The sequence below is a fragment of the Gorilla gorilla genome, chromosome 8 (genome assembly GCF_029281585.2).
Source record: "Gorilla gorilla gorilla isolate KB3781 chromosome 8, NHGRI_mGorGor1-v2.1_pri, whole genome shotgun sequence".
NCBI lineage: Eukaryota > Metazoa > Chordata > Mammalia > Primates > Hominidae > Gorilla > Gorilla gorilla.
Window position 1 is genome coordinate 68,226,641 of NC_073232.2, and position 10,161 is coordinate 68,236,801.

At 49.8% G+C, this 10,161-nt stretch overlaps 1 protein-coding gene across 1 annotated transcript in view; it reads right to left on the reverse strand.

The window, feature by feature from the left end:
* Window positions 1-8,328, reverse strand: part of ZNF488 (zinc finger protein 488) — a 27,826-nt gene extending 19,498 nt beyond the window's left edge. The window contains 2 exon segments of the mRNA XM_055353061.2: window positions 6,301-6,346; window positions 8,219-8,328. The gene's annotated coding sequence lies outside the window, so the exon portion shown is untranslated.
* Between the last annotated feature and the right edge of the window lie 1,833 nt (window positions 8,329-10,161).

Consider the following 10,161-nt stretch of genomic DNA (forward strand, 5'->3'; position numbering starts at 1 on the left):
CCACAGGGACCCACACCATGTCTCTTAGGGGAGACAGTCGTTCTTTTATTCTGTGATAACAGGATGAATAGCATGGAAGTATTGCTCCACATGCAATGAGAGAGAAAAACACCTCTTCGTAACAGGACCTGGGATGGAGACAAGCCCACTTGAGTGGTTTGGGAGAAATGCTTTAAGATCAGGGATGGACCATGGACTGCCTGGGGTGCCTGAGGAATGTCCCATTGAGGAGGTGATATTATCTCTGGGTGTTGATGGATGAATACGAGTTCACCAATCAGGGATGGTAAGATGGCACAGGCAAAGTCCTAGTGGAAAAGAAGAGCTGGGTATATTTCAGTCGTGAGGAAAAGACTGAGGGGCAGGAATTCAGCGAGACAGAGAGGATTCCTGTAAACGACCACTTTTCATTCACACTAAGCCAGGTCAGACCCAATTGTGAAATTCAACCCTGCCGAGGGAGGTATGGGAGAATAAGGAGAGATAGTTAGAGTGGGAGCCAGGAGCTCTTTGCTCCGAAGAGCTCTGGGCTCCTTGGCATCCATTTGCACTCATATCCTCCAAAAAGGGTGTACTCCCACTGTGCAAAGTCAGAGAACTCCCCACCCCATCCTCCTTCTCCCCCAGCCCTAGCACAAATGGAGGGGCTGAGGCAGTCACACTATGCCCAGCCTTCCAGACCACCAGATCCAGCAGAATGGGGGCTCAAGCCTGAGGGTCCTCACTGGTTCCCGTGCAGACACCTACAGAGGAGCCTGTGGCCAAACTCACACTCAGAGACATGAAATTATAGATGTCCTCCAGTGGAAATTATAACCCAGTGCTATTTCCCTCCAGAGCTTGCAGCTCTACCCTTGTGTGCAGACTTGAGGTGACCCTCAAGAAGCGGCCCAGAAAGCAAAACAACTGGGCTGCATCTGCGAGCTGCTCACACCAAAACACCGTCAGGGCTGCCGTGCTGACTCAGGTTGCAGAGTCCACCTTCAGCAGCCTGCCTGGCCAGAGTCAGTGTTGCCGCTACCACCTACTGGACTGTTGGTCCCTGGGGAGAGACAGCCTGTGTTTGGTCTATCTCCGCAACCCCCGCAGGGCATCTCAGGAAGAGTGGGGTGGACTGCAGGGTCCCCCTTTGCCCCAGGTTTTTAAACCAGCTGACAGGAAAGGAGGAATATGCGATCTCTACGACAAGAGCAGTCAGATGGCTTGGTTCTGTTTTATGCTACTCAGCATCCTTCCTAACCAAACCCAGTTTCAGTTTGAGAAGCTGCTTATGTGTGCCTGGTACTGGAACTCTCTGAATAGCTCAATCGTGGTCTTTTTTGAGCTTATTTCTCCAGTTCTTCTTCTGACACTGTGATCTACCTGCCACCATAACCTTCTAATTAATTCCTTCTTGACAAAGTTGGCCAGAGTCCGTTGCTGTGGTTTGCATCCAAAGAATCCTGATTGCTATGGATGTGACAACTCACCTCAGCTCGGAGCACTATGCCTCCAGGACTCTCTCACAGAACAATAACAATCACACACAGACACACACACACACGGCTGCCACCCAGAGATGCCGGCAATAACAATCTCACACACACACACACACACACACACACACACACACACACACACACGGCTGCCACCCAGAGGCGCCAGCAATAACAATCTCTCTCTCACACACACACACACACACACACACACACACACACACACACACACACGGCTGCCACCCGGAGGCGCCGGCTCAGCCCTGCCCCTGCACCTGTCAGCATCTAGCAGCAGCTGCCACATTCACAGAGCACACAGGGCTTCCACCTGCCAGCTCTGAGTTAATTCGACTGCGTTTGCACCCTGGTTGAGGGCAGTTTTCCTTCCTTGCTGGTTGCCATACTCATTTTTTCTCCTGACCCTCAGGAGTGCCAGGCCACTTCAGGCACCTGGGGACAGGGGATCTGTAGGCATAGGTGCACAGAAGGACAAAAGTTGGAGCAATGCACATGCAGGCTTGGCAGGATGGGTCTGGCTGTGCCTGGCCCCCACCCCCACACTAGGGGGCAGCCACCTCACCACCTGGCCCTGCCCCTAGAGAGAGCATGTGTAACCTCATCTCCACTCGCCAGAAGTGCTCAATCTTGGTTCTCCCCACACATGGATCCACTCGCTTCTCTGCTCCCCTGGCAGAGCTTCGCGAACTGTCTGCCTGTGCCAAACTGGACCTCCATGGATGGACCAGCTTTCAGCCTCACCCTGGAAGTGTCCACAGTGTGGAAGGGAAGACATGCACTGACCACATGTAAAGGTGGCACCCATGGGGAGGTGGTATCAGCCCTGCTGGGATGCCTTCATCCCTACCCGCTCTCACCAGCCCCACCCTCAAGTTCTGGAAACTAGAACTCAAGCTCTTCAAGTGCCCCCTCCACTGGTGAGAGGTACTGGCAGAACCAGACTCCACTCAGCATTCCAGAATTTTCATCCTTAGAAAATATTTATCCCAGGGCTCAGGGAGAATCTAGGAGTGGATGACAGCCTCCATGGCTTGCTATGCATAAATATAGCCTGGGCCAAATCAGCTTCTTCCTCTCCCTACTTCCCACCCAGCCATGAAAGGATGTACCTGCGTCCAGCCACTTCCTGCAGGAGCTCTCAAGGAGATGAGACAGAGAGCCCAACCCTCTCATGGAGTGAAAGCATGGGATAAATCAGAGAGAAAGAAAGAAAAGTGAACATAAAACCTCACGTTCCCTTTTGTCACAAGCTTTTGACTAGCTCCTGTGGAACATCGCCACCCCGCCTTGCCCTGCAGACCACCCCGTGTGACTTCACGAAGAGGACGCAAACCACGTGGTGCAGCAGGCTCCACACCACTCCTGATGCCCTTTTTGAGTAGGTTCCTCAGAGGGGGTGCCTGACGTCAGAGATGAATGTCGGCCAGTGTCTCCCAAAGAGGCAGAGGCAGAAACATCACTCCTCTCTGTGATCCCGAGCAAAGCACTCAACCTCTCTGAGCCTCAGGTTTCCATCTGTAAAATGCGCTCCGGCTAAGCTGTCTCTCCAGGCCATCCCAGACCTACTCATGTATGACTAATGGGAAGAAGCCAGTTCTCCTTTACAGCAGGATGGAACATTTGCTATCACGATGCTTCAGGGTATCAGAATAGAAGTCACCATTTATCGGCTACGTAAGTGTCTACATGACAAACAATAGTATTAACAAATGAAATAAGGCACCTTGTTCATTTCATTTTCATAAAAACCATATGAGGGAAGCTATGTGTCTCAATTCAGATGCACTTATCTCCAATCTGCCAAATGCCATCCCGATAAACTCAGGGCAGCATCTCAGCTTTCAGAGACCATTGTGGATCCTGACACCGCCAACTGCTGAATTAAATATCCCACCCAGCTTCACACTCCATCAATGTTAACATCCAGATCTTAATAAGAAGGAGCAGGAGGATGGAGAAAATGAGGAGATGAAACTAGGAACTAGCTGGGGACCTTTCATCCCACCTGGGACCCCAGAGGGTCACCGCTGTCGCATGCATCAGCACTGCATGGAGTAAGGTCAGTGAGGCCAGGGCACAGGACGTCCTCCAGAACCCCAACAGAACAAGGGCCAGACCGAAGACCTGCAAGGTGGAAAATGACGTGAGGCTGGCATGACTTGTCCCCAGGGAGCCCCCGCCAGCTCCTCATGCACATCTCTCCTTTGCCCACAGACTCACAGCCTTCTTCTTAGTCTAGGATCTTTCCCAGGGCCAACATCAGATTTGAGTCTCTTCCACCTCCGGGCTTCATTTCCAACACCTCTCAGACAGCACCTCAGATGGGGGAATCTCATTCCAGGTCATGCTATACCCTGGCCAGGGCATACTCTTGGTCAGAGCCCTGAGCACACACACTGCAGCCCAGCGCTACCTGGCTCCTGCTTTCCTCCGGGGACCTGCCTGCGCCCTTTGCACCTGCAGATCCTCCTCTGTCCAGACCGCTGTGGGCACAGTGGAGCTGTGCCTTCCTCCCCTTCACAGACACCAGCTGCCCTAGACGGCGATGGATCTATGAAGCCCTTGTTCTCCTTGCTCCGAACATGATATGAAAAGATGCTTTGTGGTCGTCAGCTCTCCTCAGTAGGTTCAGTTCACACCCGGGCTCTCACCCCCTGACACTCTTTACTGGCCCTCGTCACTCTGTCATTGTGAGTGTCCTGGGAAGGGCTCCTCTTGTTCTCCTTGGCTCTTGTCCCTCTGACCTCAGCAAGACATCTTTCTGAGCCACACAGATGTCTCTCATTGCCACCCCATGTCTTTCCTACTTGAAAAAAACAGATTTAATTCCAGGACTCACCCACCACTTTCAGAGCCCTCAGATCACGTGAATCACAGAAATCAAGTGATGATCTTTGAAACTTTCTGAAACTGAGCTCCCCAAGTCTACAGGGGATCTAACCATGCCTGGCTTTCCCCACCAACACAGAGCACATCTCCCGAAGGCTTCCAACCAACCTGGGCCATCAACCAGGGTCCCCTATTGCCCAACTCAGCAAGTGCTGCATCCTGGGAGATGAAGCCTCGCCCACCCCACAGTGTTAAGAGCTTGTGGTTCTTGGTTTATCACCCATCCTCTGGGCCCTGACTGCACACTGATCATTCACTCATCTGGGAACCACTGGCCACATTCTCCCACATTATCACCTTGACCAGGTTGTCTCAGGTAACCTTCGAGCCTTCCATCCACATAGATGTTAAGTGCATGGGCTCCACGGTTGGAGGCCAGCTCTGCTGTATCCAACCTGTGACCTTGGGCAAGGCGTGGGTCCTCTCCAGGCCTGTTTTCTGATCTATAAAGAGGGTCACCTTGGTGTTTTCTTCACTGGGTTGTGGGAAAGATTAGAAGGATTAATATAGAGAAAGTGCTAAGGAACCTGGCTCAGTAAACATTAGGGGTATCACTTCTTATCGCACTGAGTGCAAAGGGACAGAGTCCACTCCATGGCAGCCTTCCCATTACTCCTGAGCTCTCAGGGACCAGTGCACAACAGTGTTTAATAAATGACCAAACAGCCTGGGCATTTTTCTCCTTCCTGCTCCACCTACAGAAGAAAGAACTCTTGGCAAACAGCTGGATAAGCTCTTTTTCCTGGGATGTCTGAAGTCACTCCCTAACCCAAGACAACTGGCCAGCCTCAAGCTGTTCTGAGCTGCAGGTCAGGCAACAGATCTTATTCAGAGACACCATGTACCCCCACCCGCTCCCCCCAAGCAGTGCTTTGCTGCATCTGCTTTTCTCTTCAGTTAAAACACACAAGAGCAGAAAATACCTCCTGTCTTCTAATCCTTTGGTATCCCTAGTCTCTGCAGAAGCTTCCCAGACCCTTTTGGAAGATTCCAGAGGACAATCATCTATGGGCCTTTTCTGCATTTGGATTGTGAGGTCCTGGGGTTTCCTAAGAAAGGGAATACACCTGTTTCCAGGAATCCTCCTGGCTCTGGCACACTGAGGAAATTAAACACTGAAGGTGATCCAGGCTTTCCCAGAGGCTGGCTGGTGGCACTGGGGAGATGAGCAATTCCTGGTCAGCCCCTACAGGCTCTGTGGCCAGCTATGCCTGGACCCCTCTAGCAGCAATGCCTGCTGCATTCCAGGAAAGCCAAGTGCAGGAGACCGCGGACACAGCCAGTACCCATGGAAGCAGGGAGAGTGGCCCTAGTGCAACATAACTTGGCCACGTGGACCCTCATAGGGGTGGATGCGATCTCATCACCCACTCAGATGCCTGAGACTGTGCAGAAGCAGGGCCAGTGAAAGCAGAGGGCAGATCCAATGCTTCAATGGGGCCTTGCTGTGCAGATTGAGAGTCTGCCATGAATATGACTGAGGATGGCCAGGACATAGAACAGGGAGCAGTGTTCTGCCAAACAGTGCCAATAGGCAATGGCTGGTGCTGTGTGGAGTGATATTTTAGACGTTATATTTGCCAGGGCTGCAGCAACATGGAAGTCACATAAAGGGACTGAATTAGCCCTGGTCACTCAGGCTCCAGGGCACTACTTGTGTTCCAAATCAACCCTGCCACTACCTGCCTGAGCTCAGACAAACACTCTGGGCCTCCATCTCTTCATAAGTAAAACAAGAATGGTGATCTTCACTTCAGGCACTCACGGACAGGACTCAACAGGGCTCTGTGCATGCCAGATAGCAAGAGCACAAGGAACAGCAGCTCTTTTCCTGATACAACTAGAGAATAAAGGTGGAGCCTGAGACAGTGGTCCCAATTCCACTGGCAGCCTTCAGGGAAAAAGTCCATGATTTTACCTCAGCTATTCCTTCCGACCTTCCCAGGTTCCAACAATGGCATCATCTAAGGATAAAAAGACAATGATGTTCTTACAGAGGCACAGACCACTAATGAGGAAAAATAAGTTTAAAAATATTTAAGTTTGTCTTTTTTTTTAAATAATTGGTGTGATTATATGTTTCAAACAAAAGTTGCCACCTCTTGGATGTCTGAAAAGAAATCTGCCAAGCAAAGCAGACACGATGATTCTAAATCATTTGCAAAGTCTTTTATCCCTCCCCCCAGAATCCGCATATGTTGGGGATCAGGGATTAGATATAAAGGCAATTTAACTTTTTAAACCAGAAAAAAGCCTCACAAATCACAGTTCCATGCACATACCTATGAATTTGTCCAAAATATCTAGCATATGCAAATTCTTTCACTGAACACACTGCAATGCACCTTCATCATACTTAATTTCTGTTTAATTCTGTGTGATTTATCTATGGCCAAATTTCCATTTCTGTATCAATCAAAAGTAAATTAGTTGAATTTTCATTAAAGGTCATAATAAACTACAATATCATGTTAACTTATTTCCAAGAAGTGAAAGCTTCAACCTTTATTGGTAATTAGGATCTTTACAAACAAACAAGGGCTCTTTTATAACTTAGTGCATATATATTATGTATCTGTGTGTGTTTGAACATATAAATATGTATGTGTCATAAAATATCATTAAAAACTCAATCACATATCTCTGATAAGATTACATTTTAACCAAGAAACAAAAAATTGCCTCGATATAGTTCTATTTTATCCCTCAGAAAGAATGAGGCTTGATTTTCTAGAGTTCATCCCTTATGCATCTACGACAATCTTTGATACTAACAGGAAATATTTTCCCCTTGGCCCTCCTATCTAATGTACATAAAATCATTACTTTCAAATGCCGTAATTACTGCCATAAAATGTCTAATGTCTCCCTCAGGAGTAATTAAGTAATTTCATTTCTGTACATCAGTGGCATTGGCAACTACATATTTTAGAAATTTACTGTTAATTTCTTATTTCCAGGCTCCCTCAAATGTTTCAAAGCCCTGGCCTCCCACTGTCTTCCTACAACCCTGCTCTGAATCCTGTCCCCTCCCTCCCCTGCACCTGGCATTGCATAGCCTGCCCAGAAGGCAGGTGTGGGTGGGAACGCCCCCTAAATGCTTCTGCAAGGCTTAGCTTCCTGCTGTGCTGTCTGTGTCTATTAGTAAAGGCAAAATGTCAAGGAAAGGATTCAATCAACCCCTTGTCTCTAAAACCAGGTATGTTCTTTTAGCTCATTCTAAAAACTCATTATAATGTGATCATTTGGTTTTCTTTTGTTTCCCAGGAAAGGCAGTGAACAGGGTACATGTCCAGATCTTTGGATATAATCTGTTGGAGAACGGATCTGGGGCTGATGCATGGTTCTTACCCTACTGCCCAGCGCAAGCCCGGGCTGAGAATAACACAGCAACACAGGATAAACCCCGGGAGAGACAGAGGGAGGGAGGAAAACAACTGCAGCCTGAAAGTCACCCTAGGTGAAAAAAAAATCATAGGCAGAATTCTTGAGTGCTGAAAAAACAGGGGGGAGAGGGAGAAGGTAGGGGAGAAGAATAAACAAAGAGAGAGGGAGAGAGAGAGACTGACACAGAAGAAAATGAAAACAGGAAGGCAATAAAGAAGAGATAGAGGAGAAAAAGTGAGAGAAGAGAAAGGGAACAGAAACGGGGATGGGACTCGGAGACGACGTGGGAGAGAGAGGAAGCTGGCGACATTGGGAAGGAAAGGACCCCACAGTCAAAGGCAGGACTCAACAACCCTGTCCTGGGGAAAGGCTGATGTGGAAGTGTGATGGACCCCGCCGCCCGCGCCCGCTCGCGGCCCTGTCCCTGCAGACAGGAGGGTGCGCCTCACCTGGGCTCTCTGGAGATGTGGATCAAGAGGTGCTGGTGCAGCACAGCCTCCTCCCGGCCAAGAGCACTGCGCGTGGCTCTGAACTTGGCGCCGGAGCCCTGAGGGCGGCCAGGTCCCGCCCCCAAGCCGCTCCCGCCTTCGGGGCGTGGCCTCGGCGTCGCCCACCCCCAGGGAAGCTCCAGCCTTCGGGGCGGGGCTTGCGGGTGGGCGGCCCCGGCAGGGGAGGGTGCCGCTGGCCAAAGAACTCACAACCCCGGGAGAAAACCCCCTTCTGACCCTCTGGGCTGCCCCGCCCTTCCCCGGCTCAGCTCCGCGGAGACGCCCCCAGCTGGCTTGGTCAGGGCCGGGCGCCATCGCCTGCGGGAGGGCGAGGGCGTCCTTTGGAGGCGGTGCCTGCTCTCGCCGACGCCCTCTGGTCCTGGGCGCCCGACCTCTCGCTCCTGAGCCCGCGGGGCCTCGGCGATGCGGGCGAGGGCTGCGCGCGGTCCCTGCGGCTCCAGTCTGCGCCGAGGACCCCCACGGCCTCCTGGCCCTCCTTCCCCCCGCAGCCTGGCGGCCCCTCGATCGGCACCTCCCCCCGCTGGAATCGCCCAGCTCCCCCCGGGAGCGCCAGCAGCCTCTGCTCCCCAGACCTCAGCAGTGACCACGCAACGCTCTGCCAGGAAGGCGGGCTCCGCGACTCGGGCCATGGTGGAAAATGACAGTTAAAGTGCGTTAAAATTAAGAACTTATACTTTGATTAAAAAACAACAAACGGAGTGGAAAAGCAAGCCACACACTGAAAGAAGATACTTGCAGCAATTGATAAAGGATTAGTACCCAGGATATATACTTTTAATGAATTAGTGTGAAAGAGGGGAACACCCAAAGCAAAGAATGGACACAGACATGAATAGGCACTTCAAAGAGGAACCACTAACGACCAAAATCATGTGAAAGGACGAAGTCTCTAGAGTAATTAGAAAATGCAAATTAAGACCACAAGGAGATGTTTAATCATTAGGCATAAATGTTAAAATATAATAATAACAACTGTCATGGAAGGCATGAAGCAAGGGAACCCTAATATGCTGGGGAGAAGTACACCCAATTTCACTGATTATAAAAGACCACTAATTTAAGATATTCTATTATACTAAATACAGCTCTAAAAGGGGGAAAAAACTGACAACCAACCAACTCAAATGCTTTTCATCACTTGTAATTTTTAAGTTATATAAAGAAAGATCTATTTTAGACTGTATTAATCCATTCTCACACTGCTATAAAGAATTGCCTGAGACTGGGTAATTTATAAAGGAAAGAGGTTTAATTGACTCACAGTTCAGCGTGGCTGCAGAGGCCTCGGGAAACTTACAATCATGGTGGAAGTGGAAGCAAAACAGGTCCTTCTTCACAGGGTGGCAGGAAGGAGAAGAATGAGAGAAGTGCAGAGTGAAGGGGGTAAAAGCCCCTCACAAACCCATTAGATTGCCTGAGAACTCACTCACTATCATGAGAACAGCACAGGGCAACCACCGCCATGATTCAATCACCTCCCAGTAAGTCCCTCCCCCTACATATGGGCATTACAATAAGGACTACAATTCAAGATGAGATTTGGGTGGGGAAACAGAGGCAGGCCATATTATTCCACCCCTGGTCCCTCTCAAATCTCATGTCCTCATATTTCAAAACACAATCATGCCTTTCGAACAGTCTGCCAACGTCTTAACTCATTCCATCGTTAACCCAAAAGTCCAAGTTCAAAGTCTCATCTGAGACAAGGCAAATCCTTTCCACCCATGAACCTGTAAAATCAAAAGAAAGTTATTTCCTAGATATAATGCAAGTACAGGCATTGGGTAAATACACCCATTCCAAATGGGAGAAATTGGCCAAAACAAAGGGACTACAGGCCCCATGCAAGTTTGAAACCCAATAGGGCAGTCATTAAACCTTAA